The sequence below is a fragment of the Manacus candei genome, unplaced genomic scaffold, assembly GCF_025592945.1.
Source record: "Manacus candei isolate 608988 ecotype Guabito, Panama unplaced genomic scaffold, ASM2559294v1 h1tg000013l, whole genome shotgun sequence".
In the NCBI taxonomy this organism is placed as follows: domain Eukaryota; kingdom Metazoa; phylum Chordata; class Aves; order Passeriformes; family Pipridae; genus Manacus; species Manacus candei.
The window spans coordinates 10,523,120-10,543,468 of record NW_026138061.1 but is presented as its reverse complement, the minus strand read 5'-3'; positions in this window follow the sequence as shown (position 1 = coordinate 10,543,468).

Below are 20,349 nucleotides of genomic sequence, written 5' to 3'. Positions count from 1 at the left end.
AACAAGCCAGACAGAGGAGTTAATGCGGCTAAATGTGACCGGCCTTAGTAACTTGAAAGAAAATCCATGAAGAAGGGCTCCAGCTCACAGGTTCCTGGGAGTTCCCAGGCTCTGTCTCATCTGGCTTTGGAAGCAATCCAATTCAATGACAAAAGTGGCAGGATGTTCTTGGGATGTTATCCCGAAGCAAACAGCCCTGTGCCAGCAGGAGCAGTAGCATCAAGGTATGGCACTCAGGTATCAGGCTAAGCTGGGGCACAAGTGCACGAGTGAGGATCAGACAAGAGTTTGTATGGATTCTCTTTTACTTTGCTTTTTCCTTTCACTCCTTTGTTTTCAAAGAACTCCTAGGAATAATTTAAAAAGGTAAAAATCCCTTGACCTGAAATCCCAGAGCAGATTGATTTTTTTTTTCTTACTTTAAGAGAGATTGCTGGTGCTGGCTCTTTAAACAACAGACTTCTCTCTGAAGCATCGATGTGCCTGTGAAAGGAGCAAAGGAGAGTTTTTCAGGAAGAAAAGTAATTTGACTTTTTCACTAGACACATTTTAAATTTCCTTTCTTTCATTTTTTTCCTTGATGTATTTCAAAGTCTTTCCAGGGATTGCAGTACAACAGCCACTATGGGAGAAATTAGATGTTATTTTTTTAAGTAAACAGTTGAGTATTTAATATTTTAACAGTGGAATGAACTTATCTTTTAGAAAGAAAATTATACCCTTTTTTGTGATGTGTTTTTGTGGGTTTCTTTTGGTGTTTTTTTTTTTTTGTTAAACCTCTGAAGGTGGACCGAAGATGGAAAATCTGGAGCAAAAAAGCTTACCTATGAAACAAGACAAAGTTTTGCAGTTTATTTCTGTGTCGAAATGTCTCTATTTTCTTCTTCATGGTATACATCATGGTGTGATTTTGCTTGAGAAAATTTGGTTTATTCAAAGTGACAGCATCCCACAGCTTTAATTTCAATTGGTTTCTTGACAGACTCTGGATGACATCTCCTTTTATTAACCTGCAGATACTTGGAGTGAAGGTCTGTCAAATTGCCCTTCTTCATCCAGAAACAGGCATTCAAAAGGGTCTATCATTACTCTTCATAGTCTTCATACTGACGCCTTCATTACAAGGTGACTTTAACCATTAGGTAAGCCTGTCAAAAAAAAGTCAATTAATAAGTGGTTTTATAATGGTAACAGATGTTAATGTTCCATTTCTTCTGAATGCTCTAGAACACTGAATGGGAGAAAGATCTGAAAATAGTTTTCTTTCCAAGATTTCACTTTACCAGGGAAGCTTTTTCCAGGACTAGAAGGTTTTTTTTGCAATCCTGAAAATATAAGCAGGGGAAAAAAAAAAGAAGTGTAATATAAGCAAAGTATAAGGGAAATGTCTTTTTATAGACTAAAGAGGTTATTTAATTGCTGTTTGGAAAATCCCACATCTCTTTGAGTGTGTGACTTGTTTGAAGAATGACTTATGTTCCTGATATGCTCCCAGAGGAAGAGGGAAAAACTGGGTGTTAGAGTCCTGGGTCGTGAAACGAGATGTCATCCTCTCAATGTCTGTCTGGAAAGACACTGGCCTGATTTAGGTGATCTCAGTCTCACTTAAACTTTCTTGCTTTTTCTTTTCTGCCAGCTTGATGTGTCTGAAGCCTGGATTCAGCCCTTGGGAAGCATGAAGCTCAAAACCATAGGTGGGGCTCAGGCACATGAATCAAGGCTGGCAGACACCAGCCCAGCCCTTGTGCAAATGTTTGTGGGGAAATTAACTGAAGCTTCAGTCACCAAATGCCATAACGCATATGGGACAGAGCTCTGAACATGTAAGAATGTGATGGAAAACTATCACAGAAGGAACTTCACTGTGGACCTCAAAATCAGTGGCAATGATGTGAAAAAATTAGACAATCGTTGAACTGCAAGTTGCCATACAGGTGCGTACATCATTATAAATGCATGGAACTTGCATGAAACAGCATCAGAAACTGCAAGATCTGATTACAGTTGGATCAATGCAACCTACTCAGCCTGAAGGATGAGAAACACACAAAAATAGAGATGTAGGTGGCTGTGCCCCAAGTAGGTGAGGAGAGGAGGGGACAGATCTAGGCGGGTCACTGGCGATGAAGACCAGAAGCTTTCACTTACCCAAGAAATGATCGTGGTATGAAGTGTACTAGTTCAGAGAGAGAAGTTCAGGTATTCCCATAGTGACAAAACTAAAGAAAAAATTCCTGATGGATCCTTTGGCACCATAAATAAAGATTTAATTTATTGCAGCCACTCTGTGTGAGCTAAATTGGTTTTACTAGGTGGTCTCCAACAGATGTTTCACTGAGTTTCCACTGTGCAATGAAGGGCAGTGGCATGAAAATCTTTGGACATAGATGCAGGAAGAAGATTCTCATTTGGAGTGGCAGTTTGATTTAGAGTCATCTGTGAAATGAAAAAAAGACTTTTAAAAGTCTTTTACTTAAAGAAGGTGGGGTAGAGAAAGTAAATAAATATTGATGAAGAATGAAACTGAGCATATAACCGCACTCATTAGGTTGCTCTCTCCTGAGCTTCTGTGATGCTTTATGCATTTTAAATTAACCAGTTTAGCAGAGGCCAAGTTAATTCCTACCACCTGGAAATATATATATACATATATATACACATATATGTATGTGTATATATATATACATATATCTGTTGAGGGACTTTCTGGAAGCAGGAGGTATTCATTAAATGTATAATTTACTCTGCAAATTTTCATTTTAAATTGAAAAATGTCTCATAAATAGTGATTTGCAGCCTCAAGAACAAGAGGCCAACACTGATATAAAAAACCATGAGGTAAATAAACATACTTACATGCAGAGAGGAACGACCACAACCAGGTCTGTAGAATGCATTAAGGCAATCTTATGGGCACCTTGTTGTACCATTTGTGCCTCAGTCTGCAAAGAAAGGAATCCATTCAAAGTTTCCTGTTGAGTTCTCTGACAATTTTTATGGCAAATTTGTGTTAATAGAAGTTCTAAACATTTTTTCACAGATGCACTTCAGTGCTTTTATCCCAGCTTTGACACTAATTCCTTCTGTTGCCTTAGGCAAATTCCATTCATTGATTAAAACTGGGAGCTTTTCTAGAGTCGGTTTTCTGCCTTTGTGAAGAAATTAATGAGTGATAAGGTACTGTTCATCATTTGTGAGGTTAAAAACTTTGCTGCTGGTTGGATTTGAGACATAACCTTGAGTGGGACTTTGTTCTTTGATCTCCTCCTTGCACAGCAGAAACTGCATAAGCAAATATTTTATCCAGGTGAAAATATAACAGAAATTTAGGAAGGCAAATTAGGGTGGCTAAAACGCTGAATACTTCTGTTTCATTGTGGATCTTGCCAATCTAGATGTACACATTGGCAATTAAATTTACTTTGCTGTTATGTTTGAGGAGGCACCCATTTTCTATTTCTACCAAATGCCCATTGCAGAGGATGAATGGTTGAATTGTCATTTCTTGGCATCATTTTGAGTGAAGAGCAGCAGAAATAGTTGCTGATCTTGTACAATGAGAGAAGGCAGGAGGATTATTCATATCTTACTGGAGAACTCCCTTGTTTCACAGAATCACAGAATATGCTGAGCTGGAATGGATCCACAAGGATCATCAGAGTCCAACTCCTGGCTCTGCACAGAACAGCCCCAAGAATCCCACCATGTGCTTGAGAGTATCATCCAAACCCTTCTTGAACTCTGTCAGGCTTGATGCTGTTACCACTACCCTGGGGAGCCTGTCCCAGCGCACAACTATCCTCTGGGTAAAAAACCTTTTCCTGGTACCCAGCCTAAATCTCCCCTGACAAAACTTCAGGCCATTCCCTCGGGTCCTGTCACTGGTCACCAGAGAGAAGAGATCAGTCCCTGTCCCTCTGCTTCCCCTTGAGAGGAAGCAGTGGACAAGGAGGAGTCCCCTCAGTCTCCTCCAGGCTGAGCAGACCAAGTGACCTCAGCTGCTCCTCGTATGGCTTCTCCTGACAGTCCTTCATGATCTTCATTGTCCTCCTTTGGATGCTCTCAATAAATTTATATCCTTCTTGTATTGTGCTGCACAAAACTGCACAAAAGACTTGAGGTGAGGTCACACCAGTGCAGAGCAGAGCAGGACAATCACCTCCCTTGACTGGCCCCAATCTGTCCATACATCCAGGATTGCCCCAGCCGAGCTGCAGAATCTGGCACTTCCCCTTATTGAACTTCTAATGGTTGGTGATTGCCAGCCCTCTGATTTGTCAAGGTATCTCTGCAGGGCCTCTCTGCCTTCAAGGGAGTCAACAGCTCCTCCCAGTTTTGTATCATCTTCAAACTTGCTCAGTTTCCCTTCCAGTCCTGCTTACAAGTCATTCGTGAAGATCTTGAGGAGCACAGGGCCTAAGACGAGCCCTGTGGAACCCCACTGGTGACAGGTCACCAGTCTGATGTCACACTAGTCACTATTACCCTCTGTTTGACCCTTGAGCCAATTTCTCACCCACCACATGATGTTTTATCCAGCTGTGGACTGGACATTTTGTCTAGAAGGCTCCTGTGAGAGATGGTTTTGAAAGTTTCATTGAAATCTGAAAAGATTACATCAGCTGGCTTGATCAACTTGATCAACTATGTGGGTTACCAGGTCATAAAAGGAAATCAGATTTAAAAAGCAAGACTTTTGCCTTATGAAGCCATGTTGGCTGTGACCAATGACTTGTGTTGTCCTTCAGATGTTTTTCAACAGCTTTCAGTTTTATCGAACTTGAATATTGTGTCAGTCAGATGTGTATCAGACTTTAAAAAAATGCCAAAACACACACAAAAAAAAGAAATATAATGAATGTTAGGTATTGTGATAGATCCTGACATATTTAATGGAATTAGCTACATGGATTTCATTGCTATTAATTCAGCATGTTATCAGGCACTCTACTGCAAATAGGGGTTCCCTCCACCTGGTGTGCAGTCCAGTTGCAATTTAGGGAGAACTCAGATTAAACATATCCAAAAATCTGTCATTGTTAAAATGTCTCTCTGCCTCAGAGAGCAATCTTGAGAGGTGTTCCACCTCAAGGGGAGACCACAGACATGCGGTCATGGTACCAAGCAGGGTGAGCTCAAAGAAAGCTCACTTAGGCTGTCATATTTATGGAATAAAGTGGTTGACTTGCGGTCAAATTGTATACAATGGAAAAGTATCCATGAGACTCCTTGTACCCACAACTGTCTCTGTTCCTTGATAAATGAGAGGTTCAAAGTACCTGATATTCATGTGTTAGTTGCATGATCAGTGCTCCAGGCTCATATCCATCAATGCTCACTGGGTCACTCTGTTCCTTTGTGGGTTTCCTGGAGTTACTGACCCAGCTGTGGCTCAGGCTTTACCTCCTTTAGAGCCTGTACCAAACTACCTAGTTTAAATAAGGGGCTGAGTGAATTCATCACAGGTCTGTACAACTGATAGTACAGATTTCAAAATCTAATTAAAAATGGGAGGATTTTCTGATCAACTTCTTGGTAAGAAACAATTGGGGCTCTAGGTGCAAGCTCTGATGACGTTAGAAGTCCTTGAATGCTTTACCAGTTTTATTGCTGATATTCCCGCTACCACATCAGTCCCCACGTTGTTGTGAGACCAAACTGAAGGTAGTTCTGACAGAGCCCAATTCATTACTTTCACCTTGAAATGAAAGTCAAGCTGGAAAACTGCTGAAACAAGCTGTTTGTTGCAGCTTTCACATGGTGCCTGATTGCTTCCCGGCATGTCCGTGAGGCTAGAGTTGGCTGCCTCCTCAGCATCAGGTCTGGGGGAGAGTGCAGCAAAATTTAACATGAAAGAGATACCACCACTTACAATATCTCAGGCTGCTGTTTACCTTCATTCTTCTATTTTTCAACCTCAGCAGTCTATTTCAAGCAAGAGAGTAACCCCTAAAATTAAAGGAGACTTGTGTGCGCCCAGAATTTCTGCCTTTTGCAGTGTTGTTGTGGTTGACACCTGGCATTGCTTTCAGATTCATGTATCCTCACTGCTCTCTACAACTCCATTAAGCACTGGAATGGATTGCCCAGGCAAGTGGTGGAGTCACAACTCCTGGAAGTGTTCAAGAAATGAATGGACATGTCACTTAGTGCTCTGGTCTAGTTGACAAGATCAAAGATTGGACTTGATGATGTTGGAGGTCTTTTCCATCCTTTGTGATTCTATGATTCTTAGATTCAGTGGAAAGCCAGGCTACACAAACCTGTAATACTTACTGATTGTTCCTCTAATTTATTTCCTTTTGTTGGAGCTTAGAAAGTCCATGTGCTTTCCATTACAAGAAATGTAGTGTTAGATACCAGCTGTGGGAGCATCCTGCATTGTACAATCACTCCCAGTTCCCATATATTATACCTAAAAAAAACTCCTGACCCTTTGGCATGATTTTATAGTATTTTGTCACTGCACCAAACACCTTCTAGAGAAACAGAGATCCTACAAAGTTAAAGGTACAACCAATTAAGGATGAGATGCCAACCAAAATCTTCATGTGTTTAAGTCTCATTTTAATTCAGAAATGTTTCCTGACTTTCATGAATATCTGTGTTATTTATAAGCTTTTGCTAAATACCACTGATGAAAACTTTTCAATCTGTGCACTGTTTGCAAACTGTTCCCTTCAAATCATCACTGTTCATCATATGTGTTAGCTCACGTGATCTGGTTCTTTGCAGCCTGCTTGGATGCCTGAGATACATTCACAGGAAAATAATGAGTAGTATTTCTTCAGTGCAATCTGTTTAACATTCAGAAATGTTTTCCAGACGAGAAACAGTTCTCCAATTCACAAATAAGCAGAAGAAGACTATGACCTGTTGAATAGAAGAGCTCTAAATTAGAATCTAAATTAGATTCGATTATTCTGAAATATATTCATGAATATTTTACTTAGTTAAAAGTACGCAGTAAAATATTTAAAAAGGTAGACCTGACCCGTGCTAGAAATAACTTCAACATTCAGTATGGATAATGACAGACACTTTATGTGGTAGGATTTCTCTCTGCATTCATATTATGCCCATGTACAAAACTAGGATTTTTCATTACTGTACTACGTGACACCACAGATGTGTATAATCTTTACAAGTGAATGTCCTTGAAGACCCAAGGTCCAATAGCAGTAACAAATGTGGGTGTCTTCGCTCAGATCACTTAAGGTATGCTTAACATAACATATAGATTAGCCTGACCAGGTCCATCTCTTCCCCAAGTACTCTCCCAGAATACCAGAAGTGGAACCAGGTTCTTCCATTTCAAATGCCATACTCTGAATTTTTTTAAATGGTGTCTTCTAAAAGTTATTAATTCCAATCAAATTCAATCTAATATATGTGAGGGTTTTTTTTAATATTTGAAATTATAATTTTCTTAAGTTTATAATGATGTAATCTAGCTTTGTTAAGTTTCATTAAGTATTATTCATTTAGTTTCATTCTTAAATTGCATGGATGCTTTTGACGTAATAATTTCATAATGGCAACAATGTGGAACATCAAATGTGTTTTTTTAAGAAATTTAAAATTACCAGGTTACTAAAAGAATTGTATTTATGCAGTACTTTTGCAATTTTTTTACCAAAAGCAGATTGTGTAGTTCTATAACAAAAGAAAGGGAAAGGCTTTCAGAAGGGAAGAAGTTAGGTTTGACAGTTGCTTGAAAAGAAGAAAGAAATCACAGTGCCAGAAAATGAGAGTGGCAAAGTGCTGAGCTTTTGGAAATGACGCGGGGATTGTGTTGAAGAGGATGATGCAGAGTAAAGAAGACATATAGCTGAAGACTGGAAACTGGACAGAAAGCGTGCTTTGGTATGGTAATCTGTTGAAATTCTCAAGAAGTGAATCAGAACTCTATTTTAATAGAATATGAATGATTTATACATATCTCACAACCTACTCTCAAGAAGCATAAGCAAAAAAAAAACCTGTTTTAACCTTTTGACATGATCAACTCCACATCACAGCTCTGCTGTGAAACTTTAATGTTCTTTCAGGCTTATCTCCATCTGCAAAATGATTATGGCAAGTACCTGAACCTTTTTAGCTAGTCTTACAACAGCTCTTTTTATTTGTTCTGCTTTGTGGTTTTTGCAAGTAAAGTACACAGTCAGCACCATTTAAGGGTGCAGTTTGAAGTCAGATGCCTCACACCTTTTTTTTGGTGGCAATAACTATATATAGTCTAGTAAATAGAAGATATAAAAGCAAAAGCGTAAGTAGAAAAGCTTGATCTATGCAGGTGCAGGCTTCTAAGAAGCATTTAGGCATTAACTCAGGAAGGAATAGTGTGGAAATCTTGCATATTCTTTCAATGTTCATTTCCTCGGTACCTAAAAATATTCCTTTGCTTCACCATTCAGCCAAGCATGATGAGGGCAAGGTAAGCCAGCATGGAATCAGAGGATGCTCATCTTTTTCGGAACTAAAATATCCAAATAGATCAGTATGTACTGACATACATAACTGAGGATCTGGGTTGTGTTCAAGGAAGCTGTGAGCTGGGGGTGGTTTCCTTGGAAGTGGAAGAGGATTTGTCTAACTTTGGGAGGAAAATCACTATTTTGGGAAATAGCTCTTTCAACTGAAAGGAAGGAGAATATGGAGACTCCCATTGCTCTGAACAAACCTCAGTATCCAACAATAACCAATTTTTTTAGGAGCTTTATTCTCTGAATACATTCTGCATGCTTGTGTCTTCTCTTTTATTCATGTAAAAATGAAGACTACAGTCATTATTCCTTTTTCCATTCCTTTTTCCTTCAGTGAAACAAGTTAATCAGAACTATTTTTAAAATTTATTTTTTCCCCCTCCTCTGTTCCTTCTGAACCTCATTTGACAGGTCTCCAAGCTTGCTTTCTCATGTCCTGTAAATAAAACAAAAGGATCAGAGTTGAAAGATTTCTGACGCACTTATATAAGATTCGCAGGGAACAAATTCCAAAGGAGACAATCACAGATGTCCTCAGTATGGAAGACTACATTTGGCTTAAGTTCCAGAATTAATGACTGTGCAGTTAGTTATTGTTAAAATTGGATTTACTGCCAAATTTGTTGAAAAGCATCAGTAATTAAGCTTGAAAATATTTTCTTCCTATATAAGCTAATGCGGTCATATCATAGGAGTCAAAATGCACCATGATTTGATTGGTACAGCCCAGATTTTATTGGCATCTTTGGCTATTCTTTTTAAATAATTGAAATGTCTCAGTGTTTTCATCTGATCAGTTAAATTTTTGGTTACTGAAAAAAAAAATTAGATATTCTGATGCCAAGTAGATGTAGCTTATGTATAACAGAAGCTGATAATTTAGTGGAATGATTGTTCTGGATGATGAACACTGCTTGGAGAGAAAAGCTGAGGACCACGGCACATTCGAAGCTGCTCTTTGGAGTACTAATGAGGCTCCTTCACCGCAGCATAATGGAAGAAATGGGACTTCATGTTACTCAAATAAACCTTTCCTATCAAGAGAGAGGAATGCGTAACAGTTGAATGAGATGCTGACGTACTAAGAAAAAAATGGCTCCTTTTCAAATTGGTTTCTTTGGACTAGAAATTATAGAACCACAGAATCATAGAATATCCTAAGCTGGAAGGGTCCCACAAGGATCATTGAAGTCCTACTCCTGGCCTTGCACAGGACAACCCCAAAAGTCACACCTTGTGCCTGAGAGCGTTGTCCAAATGTATCTTGAACTCTGTCAGTCTTGGTGCTGTGACCACTTGCCTGGCGAATCTGTTTCAGTGCCCAACCACCCACTGGGCAAAGAACCTTTCCCTAATATCTAACCTAAACCTCCACTGCCAGGATAAGACTCTTGGATTCCTATTACTGGTCATCAGAGAGAAGAGATCAATACCTGCCCCTCTGCTGCCCCTTGTGAGGAAGCTGTAGACTGCAGTGAGGTCTCTCCTCAGTCTCCTCTATTCCAGTCTGAACAAGACAGGTGACCTCAGCTGCTTCTTATATGACTTCCCCTCTAGTCCACCATCTTCATAGCCCTCCTTCGGATGCTAAATGAGAGAATTGTGGTCTACAGGGCTGTTAACAAACACTCATGTTGGGATATGCAGCACAAAGCCACAGCAGGCTTTGCCAGCCACGGGAGGACTCAACTCAGTCAAGGTTATAATGATAGCAGAAACTGCAGATCCCCTCCTCCTTACTCTGTCTGCTCACATGAGGAAGGCAAGACACTTGTTAAAAGACATTACACCCTGACACAGCAGGGCTACGTGGGATTATCAGCTTTAAACTAAAACAGATTTGGTAGCTGGGTTTGAGATTTTTTTCGTTGCTGTTGTTGCAAAACTGGGTGATTTTATGAATGTCTGGTGCAAGGGTTAGACTTGAGTCCCTAGGGTCAATACTCAGAGACACTGTGATCTAATAACTCCCAAGAGTCAACCAAAACTGTTTATTGAACCACTCATTTTCTGACTTGAATTGTATAGCTCTGTTTCTCTTCCTACTAAAACTTTGATGAACTTCTCCTTGAACAGCTGCATGGAAGAAATATTTGATGGAAGGCTTGATTTCAAACTGATGCAATAGACTTCAAACTAGCTTTCCAGAACTAAGGTCTTGCTAATTGCCCTATAGCTTCTTCTTAATGTCTGCAAATAAAACATTTATACAGGTTTCAAATTGCTCCTCTTGAAAGCTGGATATTAATTAAGTTTGTTCCTATGAAAGCACCTTAAGCATCTCTGCCCACTCACTTTCTTATTTGTTTATGCACTTGCACTATAAAAATAGTTCATTAAAAGAAAAATGGAAATCATGTTCAGATGCAGAATAAAGTCTCCTCAGTTACTGAGCTTGAAATGCTGCCATAAAAAGCAATGCTTTCTGATGAGACACATTTTGTAATGTTTAATGAAAGGTAAAATGAAGACTTAAAAAAATGATAGATCATAAAAAAGCCCATACTTAATGCAGCACAAGGGAGAGAGATTCATGGTTCTGGTGTGTGCACATTTAGGAAGTGTTTTCTGTGGCACATCTGCTTTAGTTCAATCGAGTTTGCAAAATCTGTTTTAGGTGCAGAGTAGCAGTGATTCCATTTTTGTTTAATTCCTCCTGTTACCATTCAATTATCTCTCTTAATTTTTTTATATGCCTATACACGTGATGTGTGTGGTATGTATATATGTGCTTGTCACACTGAAATAGGCAGCTGGACTGAGCATTCTCTGTCTTAGCATTCTCTAAATTTCTACAAATATGTTTTTTTCTTGGGTTTTGGTTTTCTATTTGTTGTCCATAATAGGTAAAAGATCCTTGGAGACATTCAAAACTTGACTTGACATGACTCAGAACAACTTGGTCTAGTCTAATCACCTCTGAGTAGATGTTTGGGTTAAGGACCTCCAAAGGTCCCTTCCAACCCAAATTATCCTGTGATTCTGTGATACTTTATTTTCTGTAGGCCACCTGGGACAGTGGTACTACAAAGGTGTTAACAAGACTAGGTTACCAATATGACTTATTTTGGAGGGAAAGAATTTAGCAGCCTTTGCCCAAAATGCAAAGGAAGGTGTCAAGTCAAGTTTTCTGTAGAAAAGACATGAATGGATTGTCTCAATTCTTATAATTTAAAATTAATAAGAGAATTATGAGATTTAAATTGTTCAAGACATATTAAAAATGAGTGGATTTCAGAAACAACTGATTGATGATAGAAGGAGGCAATGGTAATGTTATGAATAAATAAAGTCAAAGTAGTTCTTTTTGTCTCAGAAAGACTTTTGGTGAAACTAAGGGAAGTGTGAGGGCATGTATATGGATCCAGGTTAGCAGACTGCTATTATTTGGCTCTACATCCAATCTTTTAGATGACTAGAGAAAAATGTATTCATTCTCTCTTGTTCTAGTCGCCAATACAGAGCAACATTTCTACAAAAACTTTCCGCTCAACTAAATGAATTGATAAGTGTCACACACTGGAAAGATTGGAGTTTCTATCACAGAATGTGTTGAGTTGGAGGGAACCCACAAGGATCATCGAGTCCAGCTCCTGGCCCTTCACAGGACCGTCCCCAAGAGTCACAACTGTGTTGTATGTATGAATTCTTTCCTCTAGTATATCATGTTAAAAAATACAGGCTATAAGCTCCACCCTAAAGTTCGTGCCCTAAAAATTCAGTGCATAATTAAATCAGAATTTTGCAGAAACATTTCTACAAATTTATCTATAAAATAAACATGATTTGGTCTTATTGGCCAGATTCTTTCCAGAAGTGAACCTCTTCAGCCCTCAGCAAGACATTTGAGAAGCTTGCATAGAAAACTGTGGAAAGGAAGTAAAGATTTTTAAAGGAACTAATACATCTAGGAAATTACTGCAATGGAATTTTAGAAGTTTATAATTTATAATTAAAAGTTACAGTTTATAGTTTGTAATTAAAACAGACCAATCAGATTAAGAAGATTATTTCTGTATCTATTTAAAGCTAATTCTTGCAGTTCATTTCATCTTTTGTTTTCACTGAAGATACTGGCAGAGAAATAAGATCATATCAGCAGAAGTAAGTGATGACAAAAAAATTGGGATTCATTATCAAGGTAGAGGAGTATTGGATTAAAATACAAAAGGATTTGCTGCCCGTGAAGACTGGAAAAACTGCCACAGGATGAAATTTGGAGGAAGGTATAGAAGTTTTGAAGGTCTGTTATAAAACCAAGTCTTCTCAGCAGAAAAACAGAGAGAGGGAAGATACAGACATAGTAACAGTGTCTGAGAAAACATACTGGAGTGTTTTAGGTGGGATTTCTCCATATAAAAAGGGAAATTTTAGTGCCATTGTAACTGACCTGGAATACAATTTACATCTCTCATAAGCATTATTCAAGTGGGATATAAAAATTAGTAGAATATGGTTACTAGAATGAGAGATTAGAGAAACTGAAAAAAAAAATCTAAAAGCTTCCTTCCTTCAGACTAGCAAAATGAAAGCTAGCAGAGGATGTAATTATTGCTTATAAATATCTACAAGCAGGTAAATTCCAGGAAGAGAGAGAAGCCAAAGGACAAATGGAGTATAAATTGATCATAAATATGGTTAGGCAGGGAATTAGAAGAAGCCTTGGAGGAAGGAGATTAATGCAGATCAGCTGTTCACTTGGAGTAGTGGGTACAGATCACATAACTACTTTTAAGGGGGAGTTTGATAAATGCATGACTAGTGTGATATGACAGGACTTCCTGTGATGACTGAAGGCTGGAACTGATTACCCAGGAGATCAGTTCCTAAGTGGATAGATAATTGGTGGAAAGAAAAAGGAATAAGCCAAGAGCACATAGTGTTGGGACCTGGATAGAGAGAAAGCCAGAGACTGGAATTCATTTCCCATTTTGGAGGTAGATACATGGTATGGTTAGCAAAGGCATATAGTGCTTTTGGGAAACTCCATAAAAGAGTATGGAGTAATATCATCATCATCATGGCTGGGCTTTGCGAACGAAGATTTAGGAAGGCTCTATCCACGTTTGATACAGGCACGCTGGTGACTTATGAGGCCAATATGAGATAGACATATCCTATTGCAAAAGGCACATGGCGTAATAAACACTTGAAGAAAAGTACAAAAATCAGTGTTTACAAAGCCATTGTGCTGTCTACTCTCTTATATGGATCTGAATCATGGGTCATCTACCACCACCACCTGCGTCTCCTAGAGTGCTTCCATCAACGCTGCCTCTGTTCAATCCTAAACATCCACTGGTCAGATTATGTGACCAATACATCTGTTCTAGAACAAGAAGCAATCACAAGCATTGAGGCCATGTTAATGAGAACACAGCTGTGTTGGGCAGGGCACGTCTCCAGGATGAAGGACCACCGCCTCCCTAAGATCCTGCTTTATGGTGAACTTGCCACTGGCTGCCACAAGAGAGGAACCCTGAAGAGAAGATACAAGGATTCCCTGAAACAACATCTCAGCCTTGGCCATATTGACCACCATAACTGGTCTACTCTGGCCTCCAATCAGGAGGTCTGGAGACACACCACCTATAACGCTGCTGATGCTTTTGAGAAAGCACGCAGAATCACCCTTGAGGAGAAAAGGCAATGCGGAAAGAATCGTGCCTTGCAGAATATACCATCTAAGGAGTCTTTCTGCTGTGCTTTTGCAACCAGACATGCCTATCTCATATTGGCCTTTTCAGCCACCAACATGCTAGGAACAAGTATGGGTAGACCCCTTCCCAAATCTTCGTTCTCAAAGTCTAGCCATGAGAAAAAAAGAGGAATCAACAATTTTAAAGGGCAATTCATCTCACCAAAACAGAAGCATAAAAAAAAGAGGGATATGATCCTGTGTAACCTGCTTTAGATGAACCTGTTTAGCAAGGGGGTTGGACTAGATGATCTCTGAGGTCTTTTTCAATCCCAACCATTCTGTGATTCTGTGATCCTGTGATTCTATGGTTCTGTGAGTTATCTTGTGAAGAGAATTATCTTTTTTTAAATCTTTCTCTGTTGAAAATAGCAAGAGCATAAGAGGCAGTCTTACATATCCAAGCCTAAATTTTCAATGGCTGTAGTTAGTCGAAATGAATCATGCCATATCTAAGGGAAAATGTGTGACTAAATGGGGAGATATAGAGGGAGATGTGAGAAATTCAGCTGTGGAGAGTAAAATAAGGGCACTGATTTAGCCTAATTCCTGTAGTTTTATAATAACCTTGATATTTCTTTGCATGTAAATTACATTTGCAAGTGATTATGTTGGTGATAGAAGTGAGTTGATAATGACAGTGTGTGCCTCAGTTAAGTCCTGTTAAAGATGTGTGTTGGAAGAGCTGAAAAGGGAACTTTTCATTTAAGATTGTGAAAATTATTCTCTTTCAGTCAATGTTTCTTAAAGTTACAAAGCTGCTGCTACCTAATTTTTTGATGTATTTGAACTGAGGAGAAAGGGAAGCTTATATTTTAAGAAATTAGGTTTTGGACCAACTAACTGTCCTCTACCACACTTACTACAAACCCACACTTGTTTCTCATGTTAATCTGAGTGCTGAGTTCTGCAAATGCTGTGATTCATCCTCTGGTGTATTCACAGAATCATGGGTTGCATTGGAAGGGACCTTAAAGAACAACTACTTCCAGCTTTGGTGGGATACTTGAAGGGGTTCTAAAAAAGACCTGAAAAGGGACTTTTGACAAGGGTGTGTAGTGGTAAAATAAAAAGTGAAGGCTTTAAACTGAAAAAGAGTCGGTTTAGATTGGACATTGGGAAGACATTCTTTCCTATGAGGATGGTGAGGCACTGGAACAGGTTGCCCAGAGAAGCTGTGGCTACCTCATCCCTGGAAGGGTTCAAGGCCAGGTTGGACAGTGCTTTGAGCAACCTGGTCTAGTTGAAGGTGTCCCTGTCCATGGCAGGGGGGTTGGAACTGGATGGTTTTTAAGGTCTCTTCCAACTCAAACCATTCTATGATGATTCTATGAATCTTATTGCCCTTAACATCCCTGGCCTGAATTATTTCTATAAGAGTGTTAACTTTCCAAACCTAATCTCTGGGTGTTTGGAGAATTACTCTATATTCCTCCCAGGTTACCTGTCGTCATTTCAACCCTCTGTAGGTTACCTGTTTTTGCTTAAGTTTGTCCAGGATCTCCTTGTTCATCCATGCAGGTGTCCTGGCATTTCCACCTAACTTCTTCTTCATCAGGATGTGTTGCTTCCAAGGCTGGACGAGGTGTTCCTTAAATATTAACCAGCCTTCTTGGACCTCTCTTCCCTCCAGGGCTTTATCCCATGATACTCTACTAAGCAGATTCCTGAAGAGGCCAAAGTCTGCTCTTCTGAAGTCCAGGGTAGTGAGCTTACCTTGCACGCTCCACACCGTCCTAAGGATTTTGAACCCCACCATTTCTTGGTCATTGCAGCCAAAGCTGCCCTTGAGCTTCACATTCCCCACCAGCCCCTCCAATGCATCCCAGGAATCTTCTGCATTGCTCGTGCTCTGCTGTGTTGTCCCTCCAACAGATATCGGGGTGCTTGAAGTCCCCCATGGGGACCAGAGCTTGTGAATGTGAGGCCACTCCTATTTGTCTATAGAGGGTCTCATCTGCTTGATCTTTCTGGTCAGGTGGCCTGCAGCAGATGCCCATTACAATGTCACCTGTCCCTGCCCACCCTTTAATCCTGACCCACGGGCTCTTGGTCAGCTCCTCATCCATGCCCAGGTGAGCTCCATGAACTCCAGCAGGTCATTGACATAGAGGGCAACACCACCTCCTCATCTCTCCTGCCTGTTCTTCCTAAAGAGCCTGTATCCTTCTATCCTAACACTCCAGTCATAGGAGCCATCCCACCACATCTCCATGATGCCAATAATCACAGCCCTGCAGGCTTGTGCACTTCTCTAACCCCTCTTATTTATTCCATATGCCAACTTACTGGCTGGAGTGCCTGGAATTCCTTTGTGCTGCCCTTCAGGGGCCCTTCTGACCACTCCAGTCTCTGGGCATCTCCTCCTGGCGCTGGCATCCAGCTGGTGGTAGTGGGATGAATTGAGGTCCCTTCCCCTGACCTATTAGAGGCAATTACTGTAATACAGAAAGTGCACTACAACAGTGATTTGCAATTTCCTTCAAACCACACAGACATCAAAGCTTGAGAGACACATGAATGAACAATTTCAAATGCATGCCAAATTGTGCAAAAAGATCAGCAGTAAGATCAATAGCAAATACCAAAGAAAATGAAAGTGTTTCTTTCTTATGTAAAGGAACAGCGATTCTTAGCAAAGATCATTAAATGTTGTATTGTTCCTGCCATGCCATGCAGATGAAAGCTTTCTATTTCATTTCTGTTGGGGAGCTGTTTGTCTGTAAGTGTTCTTTTCTTAGCTGTGACCAAAAGTCAGTTCGAAGTTACTTTGAAAATACCTGTCACACAAGCACACACATGCATGCCCTTTGTCCTTTCACTTCTTCTAGAGGTCATACTCTTCACCTGAAAAATATTGCATCTTCCTACCTCCCACACTGACCTTATGCAAACTATTGAAATGGAAGAACTAGTGATATCTCCAGGCAATGGCTGAAATACTGATATTAGCTGTTACCATCTTCCAAACCAGATACTACTAACAAATAAAACATCTGTCATTGCTTTCTACAGTTGCCCTCACCTTGTCACGAACTATAAGTAGTCCCAGCTGAAGTGATAAAATCCCTCATGGTAGAAGTGGGCTTTTCTCATGAAGGAGGTCAAAAATCACAAATTTCGTGTTCTGACCATCATAAGTGATGTCTCAACTATATCACTCTTCCTTTCAGTGAAGAAAATATTGGGATTTTTTTCAGTTTTGAGATAAAGAGACCGACTAGCGATGCATGAGGTACTGCTGCCACATCGACTCATGCCATTATTTCCACTCCTCTTGAAAGCAATAACTAATGTATAAAATCCGTATAAAACTCATTTGCCAGCCCCATGTTTCAAGCACTCAAGCTACCGTATCTCAGCTGGAGTTACTTGTCCTCAAGGAAGTGGATGTCCAGCTGCTTGCTAGAGCTGTTCCCTTCCAAATGACCATTCACTGCACTGAGTTTATTGAGCCTGGGCAAAGCTGGCTTGGTTGGGTTAGTTTGTTGGCACATTTGCATTCTGCAGCAGACAGAGGTTTGTTTTAATTACTTAGAAGTGTTGCATGCACACAAATCATTACCAACCATTTGCTTGTAATGCAGACACACTAGGGGAAAAGCTTCTGCCAAGCGAATATGACTGGGCCAGTATTTTACTCTGATTGATAACTTGCAACTGGAATATGAGAGGATCTTATTACTTTTTTGATTGTTTTTGGACTCACAACTTCCCCTAGCATTTTGGGTTATATATTTGACCTGAACATCTGCAACAGAATGAGAAAAAGAAAAGACCCCCTTCAACACACATCACCCTCCCTCCAGCACTGGAGTTGCCTTGTATTTTTAATGTTTCAGAGCAAAGAAACACAGATTAGGTAGAATAACTACAAAAATAGTAAAGCTGGTGCCTAAAGTCCTTTTTCCTGTCCTAAAACTTTGCTCAGTGTTCACTAATACATAGATAGAGTCATAGAATGGCTTACGTTGGAGAAGACCTTTAAGAACATCAGGTCCAACTGTTAACGCAGCACTGCCAATCCCACCACTAAACCATGTCCATAAGTCCATCTACACAACTTTTAAATACCTCCAGGGATGATGACTCAACCACTTCCCTGGGCAACCTCTTCCAGTGCTTGACAACACTTTCAGGGAAGAAATTTTTCCTGATGTCCAATCTATACCTCCCCCTCCCCCCCGTCACAACGAGCTCAGTTCCTCTTGCCCTATCACTTACTACTTGGGAGAAGAGGCTTACCTCCACCTCACTACAACCTCCTTTTAGGCAGTTGTAGATAGTGATAAGGTCAACCCTGAGCCTCCTTTTCTCCAGGCTAAACACCCCCAACTCCCTCAGCTTCTCCTCATATGACTTACTCTCTAGACCCTTCACCAGCTATGTTGCCTTCTCTGGACACATTCCAGCACTTCAATGTCTTTCTTGAAGAGGCCCAGAAGTGAACTCAGGATTCAAGGTGCAGCCTAACCAATTCCAAGTACGGGGGACGATCACTGGTCCTGCTGTCACACTATTTCTGACACAAGCCAGGATGCCCTTGGCCTTCTTGGCTACCTGGAAACACTGCTGTATGGAGATACTTGTGGTTGGATAGTGCCTGAATAGCAGTGATAATTGGCATATAGACTTAGTTCAGACCTATCATCCACAGTCATGACAATTGTACAAATACAAACTAAATGGTTGTGCCTACTCAGAGCCATGTAGGTGGTTCTGACTTCTTTCTTGGTGCATGAGACATAAAAGTTGGATGACACAAACAAGAGCACTAGATGGAAGAGAAAAGGAAAAGCTTTTGGCTGTAGCAGGCTGCAATAATACACCACAGCTGTGTGCTCAGTTTTCAGTCCATTGCTAGCAGAAAGCAACACCAGCTTCAGTTTACTGCAGAGACAATCTCTGATGTGGTAGTCATGAATTTCCCAGCCACACACATTTTTTTCTCACAGCCTACCTTTTTGTAGAATTTCTGCCACATTGGAGTGGCTGGGGCCAAACTCAGTGCAGAGGAGACGGAGTCATTTGGGTTAGACCATTTAATTTTTCTTGAGGAGATGGAGATTATCAGACTTAGCACTGCATAATGGTTTAATGCAATTCATTGGAACTGTGGTAGCTGATTGTGTGCATCCTCTTAATTCACTGCATTTTGTCTTTGCTAGAATTAAAGTTTGGTTAAATGTCTGTGGGGTAAGAGCATGAACAGATTGTTGCTACAGGCAGGAAACATGTGTTGTACCAAATCTGACTGGCAAAGGAACTACTCTGTTCTGCAGAGCAGCAGGATAATCCACAGCACCCAAAGTGACTGCAGAGGTTGTACTTGGGCAAATGAATTTTATTCCCAAAATAACTGAGTCACAGCAAAATTCCTTTGCTCACTTGAAGCACTCCACTGCATGTAGGACATCAGGCTTGAGAGGAGACTTCTGATTGCCTAGTGGTGCTTAGAGAACAACCAGAACATGGTGGGGCACATGAATCTGAGATGTCCTTTATGTTATTGTGTTTAATGTGACAAACACCAAGTTTCAAAATATAAAACCTCAAATGAAACCCTGATGTGTCTGGCTATTTCAGATCTTGAATCTTTAGAACCTTCCTCTTCGCCCTCTCATGATATTTTAGCACTTCAAAATTACTTTTCCTCATTGTCCCAGCAACGTTCAATGATGTGACAGGCATGAAAGCTTTATATAAATCCTTCCCCTAATTCCAATAAAAATGTAAATCATCATTAACAATTTCTTTGCACGGTTCAATATGAAGAAGGGGCAGAACAGCACTTCTGTTTTAATAGCCTAGAATGAGAATAAGGGTGTACTATGCTGATCAGAGATTTAAAATAAATGTACCTGCACTAAAATCTAGGCAGCAGTTCACTGTACAAGTATGATATTTAATCACAGCAGGGTGGTCAGGCTTCTGGGGATGTTATAGCTGTGTTAAGACTAAAAATAGACTTGAGTTAGTACTAAAATAGCAACCTGCTTTTTCAGTGATGTGTACTCAAATGTTAAGTACCTTAACCTTGTGCCTTAAAGACATGTAGCTTGAATATTTATTATATGCAAAAGGATGATAACATTTCATGTAGTGATTGCCTCTGATACAGTGTTAGCTGGTGTTAGAGCTTTTATATTTTGTCTTATCAAGCTC